The sequence below is a fragment of the Schistocerca gregaria genome, chromosome 4 (genome assembly GCF_023897955.1).
Source record: "Schistocerca gregaria isolate iqSchGreg1 chromosome 4, iqSchGreg1.2, whole genome shotgun sequence".
Classification (NCBI taxonomy): Eukaryota; Metazoa; Arthropoda; class Insecta; order Orthoptera; family Acrididae; genus Schistocerca; species Schistocerca gregaria.
This window is the reverse complement of record NC_064923.1, coordinates 598892762-598913224: the sequence shown is the minus strand read 5'-3', so window position 1 is coordinate 598913224 and position 20463 is coordinate 598892762. Positions and strand designations below refer to the sequence as shown.

Below are 20463 nucleotides of genomic sequence, written 5' to 3'. Positions count from 1 at the left end.
TAATGTGTCAGTGGGATTCACTGTCTGTAGCAGCAATTTAAACGAGATTACACATCAGTGCAACAATTAAACACCCACATGTACTCAACATGTCATTACTCATTACAGAAATGAACTGTTCATTTTCCAAAAGAGACTGAGAGATTTGTAGTTGGGGGATAATGCCACTCAGTTGTGAAGCGAGCAACTGAATTTCATAATAGTTTACAGATCATTGCATAGGTTAAAAGAAAGTAGTGCCCTTCCATAAAAGAAATTGGTTACAACATGCTCATGAAGACAATTGTTGTCAAAGAATAATTTCAAATCACAGTGAGCAGAGAGACTGAAAAAAAGTCATGATGCTTATCTGAAATGTAATCAAATATAAAAACTAAACTCAGCCCCTTAACCCCATTAGATCATATTTGAATACCCCATTGATAGCTGTGAAGTCAATATAAGCTAGAATGATTTTCACGTATCAGCTAACAATTGTTGAGTAAGGGAGACCTCAAAACAGTCTTCTAAATATAGGGAAACACCACTCTTTTTACACTGCCATGCACTTTCACTTCTTTTTCCTCTTGAGTTGCTCACAGTACACCTTTTTGAGACTTTTTTCTTCTCTGGTGGGGATTGATACTCAGGTAGCTGTGTACACTCTAGCTGTTGCTGTGCAATGTTGGTCCTGAAGTTGGTGTAGCAGGCTTTTTTTCCATTCCACTGATCCTGTGATACTTGATTTAGAATACATTTAAGAGCCATCAATTGGCTAAAAATTGAAATTCATAGAGCTCATCATATGATTTAAATGACATTGCAACTTCATGCAACTACAGCTCATCATTTGTTTGATACATTTGAGCTAAGAAGCCAAGTTCGTGACTTACTCCACCCTTGGCATAAAACTTTAATACTCACTACACTTTTTTCTAAAATACAGATCTTTGCATTAATTATGGAAGATTGAAAGCATCACAGGAGAGCCAAAAATGACTGTCACACATTTTTGTTAAAAATTTAAAAACCAATTTCTAGTGTCCATTTCTGCAGCCTTTTGTTATCTGCAGTGGGCAAGTTACCTACAAATAAAGAACAGTTGATAGGATACCTTACTATGGACATAATGCCACTTGCAACTATTAAAAATGCAGCCTTTGGGGATATCAATTTCTTGTACAAAATTATCTGATAGGACATCTCTGACTCTCTATCTAAACTAGTATGAGGAGGGGATTGACCAAAAAATTAGATACATGTTCCTGGAGGTGCCAAGGTTTAGATTATCAATAGCTGAACAATATCTCCTGAACACATACAGAAAGTGACTAATGAGCTGGGTACTAAACAAAGATATGGTGGTGGTTGATTGTCTGCTCCAAGGTATTTCCCACACAGTTTATGAGAAGACAACAATGTGATAAATACTTATGCATTTCCAGCCCTTTCTAGGTTTAAGAAGGGGAGTTAAAATACAGTCCTTCCATGAGTCAGGGAATTGTCCAGTTTCCATGTTAATTTCCAAAATTCAAGGACAATTTCATGAGCAGTTTAAGTGAGGTGGCTGTAATGGATTTTCTCATGATCAGAAGTAGTGTTGTATGCTGCAGACAATGCTGAATCCAGCTCCCACATTAAGAAGGGACAGATGTAAACATAATTATTTGTGGAATTAATATGCCAGCTACTCCTCTAAGGGAACATTCTATAACAACAGAAAGGTCTATTTTATTTATTTATTTATTTAGCATCCAATAGATCACACATGTGATATAGGATTTGTCATTTGATTACACGTAACACATAACAACACATACACATAATAAATTGACAAAATATACAAACAGCAAACAAATTACATACACATAGTACATAAGTAGTGTACAAGAACTTATTGCCCAAAAACAACGTACATGCTCATGATAAACAATTACAGATCATTCACTATGTCTACGTACATGCTCATGATAAACAATTACAGATCATTCACTATGTCTCATACTCAAAACATATTACAGATATTTAACAGATTTTTCCTAAGTACCATAATTAGGAAACTGAAAACATAATTAAATTAGTTTGAATTTTTTTTTAAGTAAGTACAGGTTTCAATCCACACTCTGAGACAGGTATTCATTTACACTGTAGTAGCATTTTTCCATCAAGTAATTTTTTACTTCAACTTGAAATTATTTTTACCTTTCAATTCTTTAATTTGAAATGGAAGTGCATTTAAAAGCTTTATTCCTAAGGTTGTCAGGGATAGTTATTTGAGCAAAGTGCTCTGCCATTGTCTGTGCAGTGTTGCTCTCGATGGTCAGGAGACATCCATTTCTCATTATAGCATTAATACAACACCACCCATCTCACGCTAAAATCCTTATAATGGCTCCCTGCACCGGGGTTGGTTTAGTGGAATGCTTGATGTAGTTCATGAACAGTTGCTTCAGTGTCTTTTTGCCCTCCAAAATTGTATGATGACTTTATGTCCTTGCTACCTGAAAGGCTGTGAGATTTTCATGATATGGCCTGCACTTGTTCTTGTGCAGCACAATTCTACTTTTGTGTCTTCTGTAGCGTATGAGATTACACAAACTGTAAGTTAATCTTTTGGACAATAATACTTCTGTTGCTTCTCTTGTGGATTTTGATAGAGACCTTAGCGTTTCTAAAGCTACTGTTTGCCCAAGTTGTTGCAGGGTAATTACTGATGTGTGATGATCATGGTTTTATTTTCTGGCATAAGTTACAATCTGGTAACACTTCGCAGATTCAGAGCACCATATTATAAAAATATATCATCAAGTCATTTGTTACTACTGTAGGTGATTTAAAAATGAAGAAATGTTGTTTTCTGAAAGAGTGAAAAGAATGAATGTAACACTAGGACCAAAAAACCAGTCTTTACAAAGACTTTAAGGGGCTGACGTTAGTACAAAAAGGCATCTGAGAAATGGGTACATATGTATTCAACAACATGCCAGAGCATATTATACCCTTGTAGATACTGTATTGGAGGTTAACACTGAATAAAAAAACTATATAAAACAAGCAACTCCTTATACTCCATTGAAGAATATCTTCATAGAAACTCTTAAAATTAATGCTACAGTTGTTTTATAATTAACATTAGCACTGTAATACACTAGTTTTTAGTCATGTTAAGGCATTTAGTTTTATTGAATGAATAAAATGTACACCACTGAATTCTTTCCACATCCCAGAGAGCTCTCCACGGGATCTACGTTTTGTTATGAATGTAATGTCGGGCTACTTCTTTGCGTCAAAGTGCACATTACTTAGCTGTGTATACCATATCTAATAATGCATCACACACTATGATTTACATAGTTTAAAAGTTTCCACTGTTCTCATCCATCCTTATGTACAGAATTCCACAATGCAACAAGCAACAGTTTTTGCAGCTTTTATTCTCCAGTGCACAACTCCATTTCACCAATCATAATCCTTCATCTGTGTTTGCTGCCTTCTGATATTGATTAATTTTCTCGTTATGTTTCCTGTTCATTCTTATGCAGCAAATTAAGTACCTCACACCCTTGTGCCTCTCTCGCATTGTGTTCTTCAAAGTCCATTGGCACCCATGACACTGCATCAGAAAAAAACTGCATCAGACACAATGTTTTCTTTACCTAGCCAATATGTGATTTCAAATTTTAACTATTTGACATCAGCACCCAACTTGTTAAGTGATCGTGCCTAGCTCTTACTCATTAACAGCAGTGATGTTGTCTTGTGGTGTATGATGACTATGTTATTTATTCTCCAAAATTGAAGCAAATCTACACCACCCTATACAGATCGACCATTTTTCCTTCTTTTTACTTTGTCAAGGCAATGCTTCTAAGCATTATACTCTTTAGATGTGGTTCATACCTTCCCTCTAATTTCAGACATAGCTGTATGACCATGCAGCATTTGAAAATTTGATGAAAGTTCTAGATGTTGTAGAATCTCAAGATTTTCCAGTCCCTTCCAATATCTTTAATAATGTCCCTGGAATTTTTTGTCCATTGGTATGGACATTGGAGGCCCAAAATTCCTCAATTTTTCCAGCTCATTATCACAAAAATAATTGACCACCTAACATATGAGAGTGAATTCCTTCCATGGTAATTATGTATCCCAGGAACTTAACTTCCATTCCAATTCAGTTTTTTTTCCCCAGATACTCTTCTCATGTTTCTTATGATACATCATGATTTTGCTTGCCAATTTCTTTGTCAGCTCTTGGTCTAAATTTCTGGTAAACATTGACTCTGATGCATTTAGCCCCAGCAGGAGAACTCAGTATTGATATCAAACTCTTCAATATATAAATGTGATATGTCAATAGGATCACATTGTAAGGTCCAAGCCACTAAATACTTGAGTACCATTAGATTTCAAAGCAATTCTCTACTGCAAAAGAAGGCAATAAGAATGATTACATCGAGCAGCAGCCAGGAACACGGCAGACTGTTCAAATGGCTCTGAGCACTATGCGACTTAATTTCTTAGGTCATCACTCACCTAGAACTTAGAACTAATTTAACCTAACTAACCTAAGAACATCACACACATGCATGCCCGAGGCAGGATTCGAACCTGCGACCGTAGCGGTCGCTCGGCTCCAGACTGTAGTGCCTAGAACCGCACGGCCACTCCAACCGGCTTCAGACTGCTATTCAGAACATTGGGAATAATGACTGTTTATGTTTGTTGATGTTGTTGTTGTTGTCTTCAGTCCTGAGACTGGTTTGATGCAGCTCTCCATGCCACTCTATCCTGTGCAAGCTTCTTCGTCTCCCAGTACCTACTGCAACCTACATCCTTCTTAATCTGCTTAGTATATTCATCTCTTGGTCACCCTCTACGATTTTTACCCTCCACGGTGCCCTCCAATGCTAAATTTGCGATCCCTTCATGCCTCAGGACATGTCCTACCAACCGGTCCCTTTTTCTTGTCAGTTTGTGCTACAAACTCCTCTTCTCCCCAATTCTATTCAATACCTCCTCATTAGTTACGTGATCCACCCACCTAATCTTCAACATTTTTCTGTAGCACCACGTTTCGAAAGCTTCTATTCTCTTTGTGTCCAAACTATTTATCGTCCATGTTTCACTTCCATACATGGCTACACTCCATACAAATACTTTCAGAAACGACTTCCTGATACTTAAATCTATACTCGATGTTAACAAATTTCTCTTCTTCAGAAACACTTTCCTTGCCATTGCCAGTCTACATTTTATATCCTCTCTACTTCAACCATCATCAGTTATTTTGCTCCCCAAATAGCAAAACTCCTTTACCACTTTAAGTCTCTCATTTCCTAATCTAATTCCCTCAGCATCACCCGATTTAATTCGACTACATTCCATTATCCTCATTTTGCTTTTGTTGATGTTCATCTTATATCCTACTTTCAAGACACTGTCCATTCCGTTCAACTGCTCTTCCAAGTCAATTGCTGTCTCTGACAGAATTACAATGTCATCGGCAGACCTCAACGTTTTTATTTCTTCTCCATGGCTTTTAATACCTACTCCAAATTTTTCTTTTGTTTTCTTTACTGCTTGCTCAATGTACAGATTGAATAACATTGGGGACAGGCTACAACCCTGTCTCACTCCCTTCCCAACCACTGCTTCCCTTTCATGCCCCTCGACTCTTATAACTGCCATCTGGTTTCTGTACAAACTGTAAATAGCCTTTCGCTCTCCGTATTTTACCCCTGCCATCTTTAGAATTTGAAAGAGAGTATTCCAGTCCAGTTTGTTGAAAGCTTTCTCTAAGTCTACAAATGCTAGAAACATAGGTTTGCCTTTCCTTAATCTATTTTCTAAGATAAGTCGTAGGGTCAGTATTGCCTCAAGTGTTCCAATATTTCTGCGGAATCCAAACTGATCTTCCCCGAGGTTGGCTTCTACCAGTTTTTCCATTCGTCTGTAAAGAATTCGCATTAGTATTTTACAGCTGTGACTTATTAAACTGATAGTTCGGTAATTTTCACATCTGTCAGCACTTGCTTTCTTTGGGATTGGAATTATTATTTCCTTCTTGAGGTCTGAGGATATTTCGCCTGTTTCATACATCTTGCTCACCAGGTGGTAGAGTTTTGTCAGGAGTGGCTCTCCCAAGGCCGTCAGTAGTTGCAATGGAATGTTGTCTAGTCTGGGGGCCTTATTTCGACTCAGGTCTTTCAGTGCTCTGTCAAACTCTTCTCGCAGTATCGTATCTCGCATTTCATCTTCATCTACATCCTCTTCTATTTCCATAATATTGTCCTCAAGTACATTGTCCTTCTATAGACCCTCTATATACTCTTTCCACCTTTCTGCTTTCCCTTCTTTGCTTAGAACTGGGTTTCCATCTGAGCTCTTGATATTCATACAAGTGGCTCTCTTTTCTCCAAAGGTCTCTTTAATTTTCCTGTAGGCAGTATCTATCTTACCCCTAGTGAGATAAGCTTCTACATCCTTACATTTGTCCTCTAGCCATCCCTGCTTAGCCATATTACACTTCCTGTCAATCTCATTTTTGAGTCGTTTGTATTCCTTTTTGCCTGCTTCATTTACTGCGTTTTTATGTTTTCTCCTTTCATCAATTAAATTCAATATTTCTTCTGTTACCCAAGGATTTCTACTAGCCCTTGTCTTTTTACCTACTTGATCTTCCACTGCCTCCACTACTTCATCCCTCAGAGCTACCCATTCTTCTTCTACTTGCACTTCCTGTCGATCTCATTTTTGAGACGTTTGTATTCCTTTTTGCTTGCTTCATTTTCTGTGTTTTTATGTTTTCTCCTTTCATTAATTAAATTCAATATTTGTTCTGTTACCCAAGGATTTCTACTAGCCCTTGTCTTTTTACCTACTTGATCTTCCGCTGCCTTCACTACTTCACCCCTCAGAGCTACCTATTCTTCTTCTACTGTATTTCTTTCCCCCATTCCTGTCAATTGTTCCCTTATGCTCTCCCTGAAACTCTGTACAACCTCTGGTTCTTTCAGTTTATCCAGGTCCCATCTCCTTAAATTCCCACCTTTTTGCAGTTTCTTCAGTTTTAATCTACAGTTTATAACCAATAGATTGTGGTCAGAGTCCACATCTGCCCCTGGAAATGTCTTACAATTTAAAACCTGGTTCCTAAATCTCTGTCTTACCATTATATAATCTATCTGATACCTTTTAGTATCTCCAGGATTCTTCCATGTATACAACCTTCTCTTATGATTCTTGAACCAAGTATTAGCTATGATTAAGTTATGCTCTGTGCAAAATTCTATCAGACGGTTTCCTCTTTCATTTCTCTCCCCCAATCCATATTCACCTACTACGTTTCCTTCTCTCCCTTTTCCTACTCTCGAATTCCAGTCTCCCATGACTATTAAATTTTCGTCTCCCTTCACTACCTGAATATTTTCTTTCATCTCATCATACATTTCATCAATTTCTTCATCATCTGCAGAGCTAGTTGGCATATAAACTTGTACTACTGTAGTAGGCATGGGCTTCATGTCTTACTTTGGCCACAATAATGCGTCCACTATGCTGTTTGTAGTAGCTTATCCGCACTCCTATTTTTTTATTCATTATTAAACCTACTCCTGCATTACCCCTATTTGAATTTGTATTTATAACCCTGTGTTCACCTGACCAGAAGTCTTGTCCCTCCTGCCACCGAACTTCACTAATTCCCACTATATCTAACTTCAACCTATCCATTTCCCTTTTAAATTTTCTAACCTACCTGCCCGATTAAGGGATCTGACATTCCACGCTCTGATTCGTAGAACGCCAGTTTTCTTTCTCCTGATAATGACGTCCTCTTGAGTAGTCCCTGCCCGGAGATCCGAATGGGGGACTATTTTACCTCCGGAATTTTTTATCCAAGAGGATGCCATCGTCATTTAACCATACAGTAAAGCTGCATGCCCTCGGGAAAAAGTACGGCTGTAGTTTCCCTTTCTTTCAGCCGTTTGCAGTACCAGCACAGCAAGGCTATTTTGGTTAGTGTTACAAGGCCAGATCAGTCAATCATCCAGACTGTTGCCCCTGCAACTACTGAAAAGGCTGCTGCCCCTCTTTAGGAACCACACGTTTGTCTGGCCTCTCAACAGATACCCCTCCGTTGTGGTTGCACCTACAGTACGGCCATCTGTATCACTGAGGCACGCAAGCCTACCCACCAATGGCAAGGTCCATGGTTCATGGGGGTAGGGACTGTTTATAGCCACGATGTATTATTATGCCTCATCCACACAAAGGAAAACTTAGACACCTACAGCAAGAGGCATAACGTCCATAAACGTAATACCCGCAGGAAAGAAGACATAAATCTACCAACCTGCCAACTGTCCAAAACAAGAGACAGTGTTCTGGTAATCGCTGTGAGGATGTTCAAAAAACTATCTGTTGAATTGCAGACCCTTCCACTGGACAACTTCAAGAAACAAATTGCTGAAGGCCTAAAACAATGCCCACTATACTCGGTCCAAGAATTCTTTGACTGTAAAGAAAATGAATGGACACAGTGAACATAACATAGTCTATATACATTACCTGTATAAAGTTTAGATATTATTCTGTAATTCATTATATTGGAAATCACTTGATTGTAACTTTGATGCAGTCTGTTCAGCCATGGCTGGTGAATGACGAAGAGCTGGTAATAAATGGTATTACACTTAGGCTTTCCTTATTTCTAATATCAAGTGCATTTTGCCATTATCTTTTGTTCACCCTCTGTGTGAGCTTTAGATCCAACATGCATTGTGACTCTCACTGCACTGTCACTCTTTTCATGCATGGTATAGTATAATAAGTCATAAAAAGCAAGGTGTGGTCTCATTGTTTCATCAACATCCCAATTAACAAATTTTTCATTTTTTTTTTAAATCACTGCACAACTCTGTTAACTTTTCTGTTCATTTCTGGAACCCTAAGAAATTACAAATGTTTTAAAAGTTGTACCTGTTAAGTAATACTTACCACATAGCAATATGATTATACAGGTAAGATAAAACAGTAGTTTAAAAATGTGAGATAGTCAATAATAAAACACTAGTGTTATTGTACAGTAAACTTACACAGTATAATGCTTGTTTCTGGAAAATATGCTGAAGATCTGTTTAAAGATTTTCTCACCTCCTTTTGTCTTCCTGAGCCAAACATTCCTGCCATTAATGAGAAATACAGACTCAGTTTTTTTGACAGATAAACAGGATAGCATGAAGAATGTAATTGTAGGCATGAGTTTCAAGTGTGTGTGTGTGTGTGTGTGTGTGTGTGTGTATGTGTGTGTGTGTGTGTGTGTGTGTGTGTGTGTTTTTGTAACTGGTCCTCATATGTAAATGAGAAGGTAACATTAATTTTGTCACTATTTGCGAATTTGTGTTTTGTACTATGCTGACATGTTTATCATCACTTAAAAATGATCTCAGTTTGTTCTCTGATTTCTGCTATGCTGCCATCACAACATTTCTCAACTTGTATATTTATAAATCAGATGTATTCTTTCCACACCATTGGCTACTGTTTAAAATTAAATACACTCTTTCCCACACCGTTCTTAATTCCAATGCATCTGTCACTGAAATCTTATTCCACCTTATTGTCCACTAGCCATTTGGCTCCTAATATATGACTCATCTTCAGATCAGTCCAGGTACAACCAATGTTACCACATTATAAGCATCTTCCACAACTCTCATTCTTAATGATATTTGCTTGTGGATTGGTTTACTACTGACAGTATCCGTACCTGAAACGATGAAACTGACACAAGGAAACATAGGATTTTTCCGTAATATTCTAACAGTTAATCATAAAATTCTTCCTCAGTTGAGCAATGGTCTTATTGTCAATCATTCAATATCCACTTTTAACTTGGACATTGTTTCTTTCACTCCTATTTGGTTTCTATGTAGCATTTCACTTTTTATCATCTTTATACTCTCAACAGGTCCCATCTAAAACAATTGCTCATATATCCATGCATCACCTCTTCTTTCTTTAATTATGTGGTGAAATTGACCATCCATACATTTTCTTTATCTCATCGCTTCTTTATTTATGTGGTCCTCCTTGCCTCTCATAACTGTGAGCCTGAAGCAACTGTTGTAGTCCCTCACAAGCTTCCTTCAAGGAGCTGAGCCAAATAAGTACTTTCTTTCCACAGTCACTCCATTAATTCATGAAGGTAACTGAAGAAACTTTAGTACATCTCATCTATCTTTCTTGTAAACAACACTGCTTAAAAGCCATCTTCAAATTCAGTATATCTTTTGACACTTTTTGGGTTTAAGTTCTTTCCAGAAATCTGCTTCTCTCCTTAATCATTCAAAATGAAGTTAATCTTCCATTTCTCTGACTAGCAGCATAGAAAAACTTTCAAACATTTTCTGCATAAATGCAATCAGATGGACATTTGACATGAATTAATATTTTTGTGGTGAAATTGAATTTAAATTTTTTATGGTGAACAGAATTTTCAAAGAAGTTTTGGGCCTGCTGCCAATTGTCTTTAACTAAATACACAATTTTTCAACTGGACACTGTCAGTCATCTTCAGATGATCCATCAAAGACTGACGAAAGCTTTCCCCATTCCACAATTTATTCTGCACAAGCTTAAATATAGTGGTGGCAGACTGACCACATTACCTGGTGAGCAGTGGAATTGTGGAACTCAGCTACCCTGATTGTTGCCACTTGCTAAAGCCATCCCTGTACTCTGTTTTCCTAGTCTTGAGCAAATCATGGGAAGTAGTTTCTGGTGAATAAATTCATCCCAAGAACTTACTGAACTGACTGTGTAACTCTTCCGCTGATCTAACTTCATAAGGATCAGAGCAGGACACTAAATACTCAGTAGTTGATCGGCTTTTGCGCATGCTCTCTTTTGAGGGTGAATTAAAACTGTCACAATTTTTTAAAATAAATATGACTGATTTATGAGTTCCCTGACAGCAAAATGTTTCCATCGCTCCACCTTAAATCCCTCCGGGCAGACACTCCTAGGAATTTGAAGGTTGGGGCTCATTCTAGTGACTAAACACTGATGATGATGGTGTACTTAAATGATATTGGATTTTTCATCTTCTTAACTGCAGTTCATTATATTTACTCTTATTTAGAATCACCTGCTAATTTTTACACTATCCATTGACCATCTGGAAGCCTCTAACATGTTACTAAATACCATCCCCTCCCTCTCCGTAAGTGCATCATCTGCAATCACTGTCACAGGCTTTTGTGATTATCGGAACTCATCTGTGGATGACCGGTATTTAGTCAGAAGATTTAGTCACAAATTTATTTAATAGTGTGTAAGCAGAGTCATTCCACGTCATTATTGTTTCACTTAAACTAAGCATAGCTTAAAACAAATATAGTTTAAGTATAATAAAGGAAATCAGTAGTGGTAGCTATTCAAAATGAAAAAATTAAAAATTAAGAACTTAACTTCAAACAGAAGAAATATTGAATTTAATTGATGAAAGGAGAAAATATAAAAATGCAGAAAATGAAGCAGGCAAAAAGGAATACAAACGTCTCAAAAATGAGATCGACAGGAAGTGCAAAATGGCTAAGCAGGGATGGCTAGAGGACAAATGTAAGGATGTAGAGCCTTATCTCACTACGGATAAAATAGATACTACCTACAGGAAAATTAAAGAGACCTTTGGAGAAGGGCGAACCACCTGCATGAATATCAAGAGCTTTGATGGGAACCCAGTTCTAAGCAAAGAAGGGAAAGCAGAAAGGTGGAAGGAGTATATAGAGGGCCTATACAAGGGCGATGTACTTGAGGACAATATTATGGAAATGGAAGAGGATGTAGATGAAGATGAAATGCGAGATACGATACTGCGAGGAGAGTTTGACAGAGCACTGAAAGACCTGAGTCGAAACAAGGCCCCCAGACTAGACAACATTCCATTGCAACTACTGACGGCCTTGGGAGAGCCACTCCTGACAAAACTCTACCACCTGGTGAGCAAGATGTGTGAAACAGGCGAAATATCCTCAGACCTCAAGAAGAATATAATAAATAATCCCAATCCCAAAGAAAGCAGGTGTTGACAGATGTGAAAATTACTGAACTATCAGTTTAATAAGTGACAGCTGCAAAATACTAACACGAATTCTTTACAGACGAATGGAAAAACTGATAGAAGCCGACCTTGAGGACGATCAGTTTGGATTCCGCAGAAATGTTGGAACACGTGAGGCAATACTGATCTTACGACTTATCTTAGAAGAAAGATTAAGGAAAGGCAAACCTATGTTTCTAGCATTTGTAGACTTAGAGACAGCTTTGGACAATGTTGATTGGAATACTCTCTTTCAAATTCTGAAAGTGGCAGGGGTAAAATACAGGGAGCGAAAGGCTATTTACAATTTGTACAGAAACCAGATGGCAGTTATAATGAGTCGAGGGACATGAAAGGGAAGCAGTGGTTGGGAAGGGAGTGAGACAGGGCTGTAGTCTCTCCCCGATGTTATTCAATCTGTATATTGAGCAAACAGTGAAGGAAACAAAAGGAAAATTCGGTAGTTATTAAAATCCATGGAGAAGAAATAAAACTTTGAGGTTTGCCGATGACATTGTAATTCTGTCAGAGACACCAAAGGACTTGGAAGAGCAGTTGAACGGAATGGACAGTGTCTTGAAAGGAGCATATAAGATGAACATCAACAAAAGCAAAACGAGGATAATGGAATGTAGTCGAATTAAGTCAGGTGATGCTGAGATAATTGGATTGGGAAATGACACACTTAAAGTAGTAAAGGAGTTTTGCTATTTGGGGAGCAAAATAACTGATGATGGTCAAAGTAGAGAGGATATAAAATGTAGACTGGCAATGGCAAGGAAAGCGTTTCTTAAGAAGAGAAATTTGTTAACATCGATTATTGATTTAAGTGTCAGGAAATCATTTCTCAAAGTATTTGTATGGAATGTAGCCATGTATGGAAGAGAAACGTGGACGATAAATAGCTTAGACAAGAAGAGACTAGAAGCTTTCGAAATGTGGTGCTACAGAAGAATGCTGAAGATTAGATGGGTGGATCACGTAACTAATGAGGAGGTATTGAATAGAATTGGGGAGAAGAGGAGCTTGTGGCAGAACTTGACTAGAAGAAGGGATCGGTTGGTAGGACATGTTCTGAGACATTGAGGGATCACCGATTTAGTATTGGAGGGCAGCGTGGAGGGTAAAAATCGTAGAGGGAGACCAAGAGATTAATACACTAAGCAGATTCAGAAGGATGTAGGTTGCAGTAGGTACTGGGAGATGAAGAAGCTTGCACAGGATAGAGTAGCATGGAGAGCTGCATCAAATCAGTTTCAGGACTGAAGACCACAACAACAACTTCAAATTTTCTGGTAGAAGCAGCAAACGACCACAAAGTTACTCTTACCTGAAAAGTAAGTGAAAGAACGATGCCAATATACAACATTATTTGCAGACTTCATTACTATGATATTTTGATTTCAACTGCTGATAACATCGTTGAGCTAGCAGTTGTTGCATTGTAGCTGCCCGGTATGTGTGTGTTGCTGCAAATGAATCATGTAAACATGAACATCTTCAAAATGCAATTTCATGAAACATTGTTACTTTCGTGTGTCATTTCAACCATAGCAGCTGATCGGTATGCGGGCAAATTTTCAGTGTTCATGTGCAGAAGATTTTAATGCCTGGTAGAGAAGATATCATCAGAGTTATGAATATGAAAGTATTTATGTTCTTTTACCACTCTTAATGGCTAAGTGCAGACATGAGTTTTTCCTTGGGCACATCTATAGCAAAGTACCTTTCAAATTGTTTAAGTTTCATTGGCCTTCTTGCATAATTAATAAAAAAAACTGGTATTTCAATTTTTGTGTTCACTTATTAATATTTCATGGAAATGATAGTGTTCCATACATTACCTAACTGTTAGCCACTATCTGCCATGCATATTTCCATGGCTTAAATTATGTTGACAGGCCACAATTGTTGTTTTATTATACTCCATCGAATATCCAATGGACATACTGTGTTCAGCAGTAGCAGATTTGATTGCATAAGGTGAATGCAGTGTGGATATTTAGAACAGCATTCTTTCGTTGTGTGTGTGACATCCCGCTTTCCTGTTTCTTTGTCACATTTGATGCTGAATAATCTTGAAGTCTTATTTCTTGAGGAACTGAAAGAATATACTGAGGACAGACATCAGGAAGGAGATATTCAAATAATGTAAACTGGATACAAAATAAGTTTTGAAGCTTGTTTATCTCAATATATTTGTGCTATATTGTAGTTGGTTGCTAGTTCTGGTTTCACAGTTCACAGGTTATTGAAAGCGTCTCTCCTTCTTTGTAGTCTGATAAAGGAGGAAAATCATCCAACTTCCAAGCAACAACACAGATTTCGTTAAAGTTCACTTAGGCAAAATAAATGTATATTGACAGAAATATGATTGGAAAAGTGCACATGAAATAGTACAATAATCACATAATTAATAACCCTGCCTTGTGAATATTGGTAGTGGAATATTAGCACACTGCAGTCACAAGTATACAGTTTTACCTGAGATGTTCAGGAAAACGGTTTTACCTTGTTTCATACTCATTACAATGTACTTATTGCACATATTATGTCACTTTAACTAACCCAAAAATGTGAGCTTTAGGTTAAAAATATATAGATTCTCACAGGGTTCAACATATTGATGTTATCTTAGTAAGTGCCAGTCACAAACTTGTAATGCAAACTGATTTATATAATTTATCCATATACTAGCCTCACACGATCTGACATAGATATGTTAATGGTGTACGGGTCGGATGTGGACTTTTGTGACATCTGGCGTACGGATGTTTACTGCACATTGGCTGATCGCAAACTGTGGCTATATGAAAACAGGCATAAGAACATGATGTGAAGTCTGAAATTACATAATAATTTGAAATTGAAATTGTGTTGTGTTACATTCTAATATTTGGCATAAACTCCAAGTCTCCACTATTGACTAGATTGCGTAGTGGTTTGGTGCATAAGTTCGTAGTGTTTCTCCTTAAGTTTAATAAACTCAACAGGTACGCATAACAGAGACTTTAGTCATCAATAATATATTTTCCTTCAGTATTTACAACAGTCTGCCAACACTAGGGTAAGTTTTCGATTCTGTGACAGTAGATCATATGATTTTGATATGATGAACTTGCCAAGCCATGTGAGGAGTGCATTTTCATCCAGAAAGGAACTTCCTTGAAGGTTATTCAATAGAGAGCAGTAAAGGTGCAAGTCTGAGGGCACAAGAGCAGGTGAATAAGGTGGGCAAGGAATGACTTCCCAACCCAACTCCTGTGTAGTGGTTTTTTGTCAGCCTAGCAGAATATGGACAGGCATTATTGTGAAGTAGCATCACTTCAGCTATTCCTTCTAGTTGTTGTTTTAGACTCCATCTGCAAGATGGTGGAACAATCATGATTCACCACATCTACCAGTTCTTGAGTACACTGATGTGGATCATTGTGGATTAATGCGTTTAAACGGTCTTCATCAAATCCTGAAGATCTTTCTGAATGTGGAGAGTCACTAATGTCAAGAGATCCTCCTTAAAACGAGAAAATCATTTTCTTGTCATGCTCTCTCCTTTGGGATTATCCTCATATACACTGCAAATGTTTCTGGCTGTCTCCACTGTTGTCACCCCTGCAAATGTTTCTGGCTGCCTCTGCTGCTGTCACCTGACTACTGAACTCAAAAAGATGAAAATGTCAGAAATGTTCAGATTTCTCCACTTTGTACCCCATTTTCTAGTGTCTACAGCTCCATTCACTGCCTCTAAATGATAAAATGACAATATGTTAACTCAAATAGCAATAATGAACTACAAATAAAAAATGACAGTTATAAATAAACCCATAGCAGCCAGAATACCGCCACGGAAAAAAAAAAAAAAAAAAAGGTTTTAAACTTATGCACCAAACTAATAAAATCTTTCAGGTCAGCAATTCACAACAGTACATGAACCATTATTATAAGGCAGTTTTAGGAATCTCCTATTTACAAATATAGTATCCAGTTTAAAAAACATTTTATAATGCTAAATTATTATAAATCTTAATTATCAACTGAATTAATTAATGAGAGGTTTCGACTGATTTACAAAAAATACCACAATGAAATTATATCAGAGTTCAGAATCTTGCAGTCTTTAGAACAAAACAGGTGACTGAAATTTGGAGGATTTGATCTTTTAATATCAGAGGATTTCAGGTGTGTTCTTGGAAAGTCAGGGATGCTTACTTTCGAGTGATTGGTAACAATAACTCCCCTGCTGCTTCTCATGTCGTGTTTTTTTACTATTGCCTGATGTCATAATTATAATGATCTGTATCTTTTAATTGTCAAAGCTTTCAGCAACACTGATTGCATTATTTTAATAAGGAACATAACTATAAACAGTTGAGGTATAAGTTTACATGAGATTTTGCACAGATAATAATTTACATAATCCTGTACAGATGATATTCAGGGTGTCCCATTTATCTTGACCAACCTAAAAAACTGTTTGTCTATATGCAAATTACAAAATGTTTCAAGCAAATGTTCTTTAACCATCATGGGGATATCAATGAGCATGATTGCCTTTGTTTTTTTACAAATATATGAACAGCAGTAAAACATTTTTAAATGGCACCCTGTATTTTGTATTCAGTAAATCATTCCCTCTCCTAAAGACCTATTCAAAAATGAATCACAGTGTGCCATTCACTGAAACACAATGTTATTAATTACATAACACAACACTGACTTTGAGCCCGGGATCACAAACTCACCCACTTGCTGGAGTTGTCAGAAAACAAATGAAAACCAAGTAAAAACGTAACACAAAATTGAGTTTGACTGTCTTGTACCATTACCCAGGAGTAGAGCATTCAAAAGTGCTCAAAGTGGTGACCCTGGACACCAATACACCGGTGCACTTGTTGAATGAAAGAATTACTTATTGCTTCCAGTGTTTTCTGCTGAAGAGAATTACAACCCAGCACAATACGTTCCTGCATGTCCTCTGGAGTTGTTGGAATATCGTGATAGACAACGTCTTTAATGCAGCCCCAAAGAAAAAAGTCCAGGAATTTAAATCAGGAGACCTAGCAGGCCAAGTAACTGTTCCTCCTTGACCAATCCATGTGGCAGGATATCTTCGGTTCAGAACACGAAGTGCATGCAAGGCATTATGTTCTGGACATCCATCATGTTGATACCGCATAAGCATTCTGGTTCTTAGTGGCGCTTCATCCAGAAGAGGAGGAAGAATTCGTCTGAGGATGTTGGCATACGCTGTGCCTTTCAGACTACCATTGATGAAAAAAAGGCCAATAATTGTAGTACCAAGCATCCCACACCAGACTTAACCCTCCACTGACGCTGATGTTCCACCTGTCTAAGCCATCGTGGGCTGTTGCTGGACCAATACTGCATGTTCCTTGTATTTACCTGTTCTTTGTTTGAGAAAGAACGTTCATCAGTAAATAGAACATCGGAGAAGACGTTCGGGTTGGCGAGGATTTGCTGCTGTGCCCACTGACATAACTGTACAAGATTCTGGAAATCATTCCCATGCAGTTCTTGATGTAGGTGTACATGGTAAGGGTGGAACCAGTGACGTGTAAGAATATGATGTACACTGGTTTTAGAAATGCCAATCTCGTGTTCAAGCTGTTGTGTGCTCATATGCGTTTTCATAGCAACGGAAGTGAGAACAGTAACTATGGCAGCTTCGTCTGTGTGAGTGCTATGACAATTGCGTTGTTATTGGTTGAATCTTCCTGTTTCTGGAAGCATCCCAACAAGATGAGAAAACATCCATCGGGAAGGTGGGTTCTTGTCAGGATACCGCTGTCTGTACAGTTCTGCTGCCTGCGTAGCATTTCACCTACCTTCAACAACAACAACAACAAAAACAATAAAAGAAATGTTGTGTCAATGCATTTTGTAGGAAGGACAGCCTTTACTATATGCCTGCTCTACACAACAGTATTTAAAAGGACTAAACTATTGTACTCAATGTACCCATACATAAGAAAACAGTATTGCAATTACTGTTCTGCTAACTTACATTCCCCATAGATGAGTAGCATTTCTACCTTCTCTTCATTAGTGTACATTCTACTCACGTAACTCTGCAACTGATTATTGTTGATGGATTGACAGGTGTGCATACTACTTATGTTTACATTTGTCCTATGTCAATGTCAGCTCTTGAATGTGTTCCATTACCCCAAGTACCTGCACTAAGCACTAGGAGCATCAATGTGTTATGTAATTAACAATGTTGTGTTTCAGTGAATGGTGCACTGTGATACATTTTTGAATAGGTCTGTAGGAGAGGAAATGAATAACCGAATAAAAAATACAGGGTGCCATTTAAAAAAGTCATACCATTGTTCATATCTTTGTAAAAAACAAAGCTACAATGAAGGCATTCATGCTCATTGATGTTCCCCTGATGGCTAAAGAACATTTACTTGAAACATTTTGTAATTTGCATCTGGACAAACAGTTATTTAGGGTGAAACTTCCTGGCAGATTAAAACTGTGTCCCCGACCGAGACTCGAACTCGGGACTCCCGAGTTCGAGTCTCGGTCGGGCACACAGTTTTAATCTGCCAGGAAGTTTCATATCAGCGCACACTCTGCTGCAGAGTGAAAATCTCATTCTAGTTATTTAGGGTGGTTAAGATAAAGGGGACACCTTGTATATAGCATGAAAAAGTGAAAGAATTTTAGTTACTCTAGGGACAAGAGAACACAGCATATGGGTCAAATCCCAGCTCGCTACACCTAGCTTTTGTAAGTCATACCCTGGCAAGGCATTTTGGGAGGTATGTAGATGGTATTTTCGAAGTGTAGTCTCATGGACAAAATAGATTAATAGAGTTTTTATATCACCTCAACTGCACTTATAAGAGCATTTAATTCACTATGTAAATAGAGAAAAATGGTTGTCTGCATTTCCTGGAGGTTTTAGGTAGGCAGAAGAATGATGAATCTGGGAAGTTCAATTTATGGTAAGCCCAATCATATCAATTTGTGTTTGAAAACATTGAGCAGTCATCACACATTACAAACTATGAGTGTGCTTAAAACTCTAACATACAGAGCTTACATAGGCTTAAATCCAGATAATCTGCTTAAAGAGATCGCCCACATAAAGAGAAAAGCCAACAGATTAACAGAGCACCATCAGTTAAAGGGTAAAAGCCATAAAGTAGATGCAGAAACTCCCTAGCTGTTCTTCCCTTTGTTGGCAATATTACATTCAAGGTAGCCAGAATCATCCAGGGATTTCAGTTTAAAGTGGTTTTCCACACACCACTTAAAATTTCGGACCCCTTGGGATCAGTGAAGAATGATTTGTTATTGTGAAAGGCTGGACTCTTACAAAGTACTGTTACACAGAAAAGTAATATAGCTGGTGAAACCAGAAAAATTTCCAAGTTCCTCCTTGGCAATGCTTGAAGCAGAGGAGCACAAGTCAATAGCCAGCCTAAATGCCAGTGAGAAAGAATCACTGATAAATTAGTAGTGAAGATGGAAGCTGTTGCAACACCATTAAGAGCTAAGCAGCCAATCTAGCAGTGAAAATGACCTCATGGTGATGGAGAGATATTGTGATACTGGTGACAATGCAGAGTGTTGCCGGAAAGCTTAAGTCGAATGTAAGAGTAACTATTTAGTTTACTGAAACAGCAGAAAGTGCATTTGAATGGTGAAGTAGTAAATCCTAAAAAGACCAAGAGAGCTGACCAAATAGAAAATCCAGAACAAATTATGTCATTGGCACTCCACCATAGCAGAGCATACAAACTCATCCTGTATTAAATACTACTTCTGTTCTGGTGGAGTTCTGTTCAGTTTGCAGACAGTCTGTTGAGAGGGCACCCCTGTGTTGGTCAACCCTCTTCTTGTCTAGTTACCTTTGATCTTGTGTGGAGTAGCATGTCCTTCCTGTAGGAAGGAAGCTGCAACCACCACCATCTGGCGGATGATGGAGATCTTAAACAGCAGGATCTGGGAGCATATCAACATTTGTCATCATGTGGAGCCAGTGTGACCAGTCTTGTGACATCACTGCTGCTGAGCCAACATGCCTCTGATTACAGGACGAGTGCTGATTAGCACTTTCCACAGCAGTACACTACCACCATTCCTGCCCATAATGGCTGCCTCAATGCTGAAGCATCAACTATTGTATTTTGTGGGCAATAAATGTTTAATGTTGTAAAACCATTTTAATAACACCTTCATGCATCAAACAGACATCTACCCTCTGTTATCAGCTTACCAACGTCTCTTGGGTGTTCAATCATCAGCCTCGACGTGACCTCAGTGCACCAGTCACTGTAGCATCCTATCATTTGGATGCCGCAACACCTTGTCAAAGTGCAGTGGCTTACACAGGCCAAAAC

At 38.0% G+C, this 20463-nt stretch overlaps 1 protein-coding gene across 5 annotated transcripts in view; it reads left to right on the top strand.

The window, feature by feature from the left end:
• LOC126267039 (uncharacterized) overlaps window positions 1–20463 on the top strand; it is a 116861-nt gene that overhangs the window by 74400 nt on the left and 21998 nt on the right. The window lies entirely within an intron of this gene.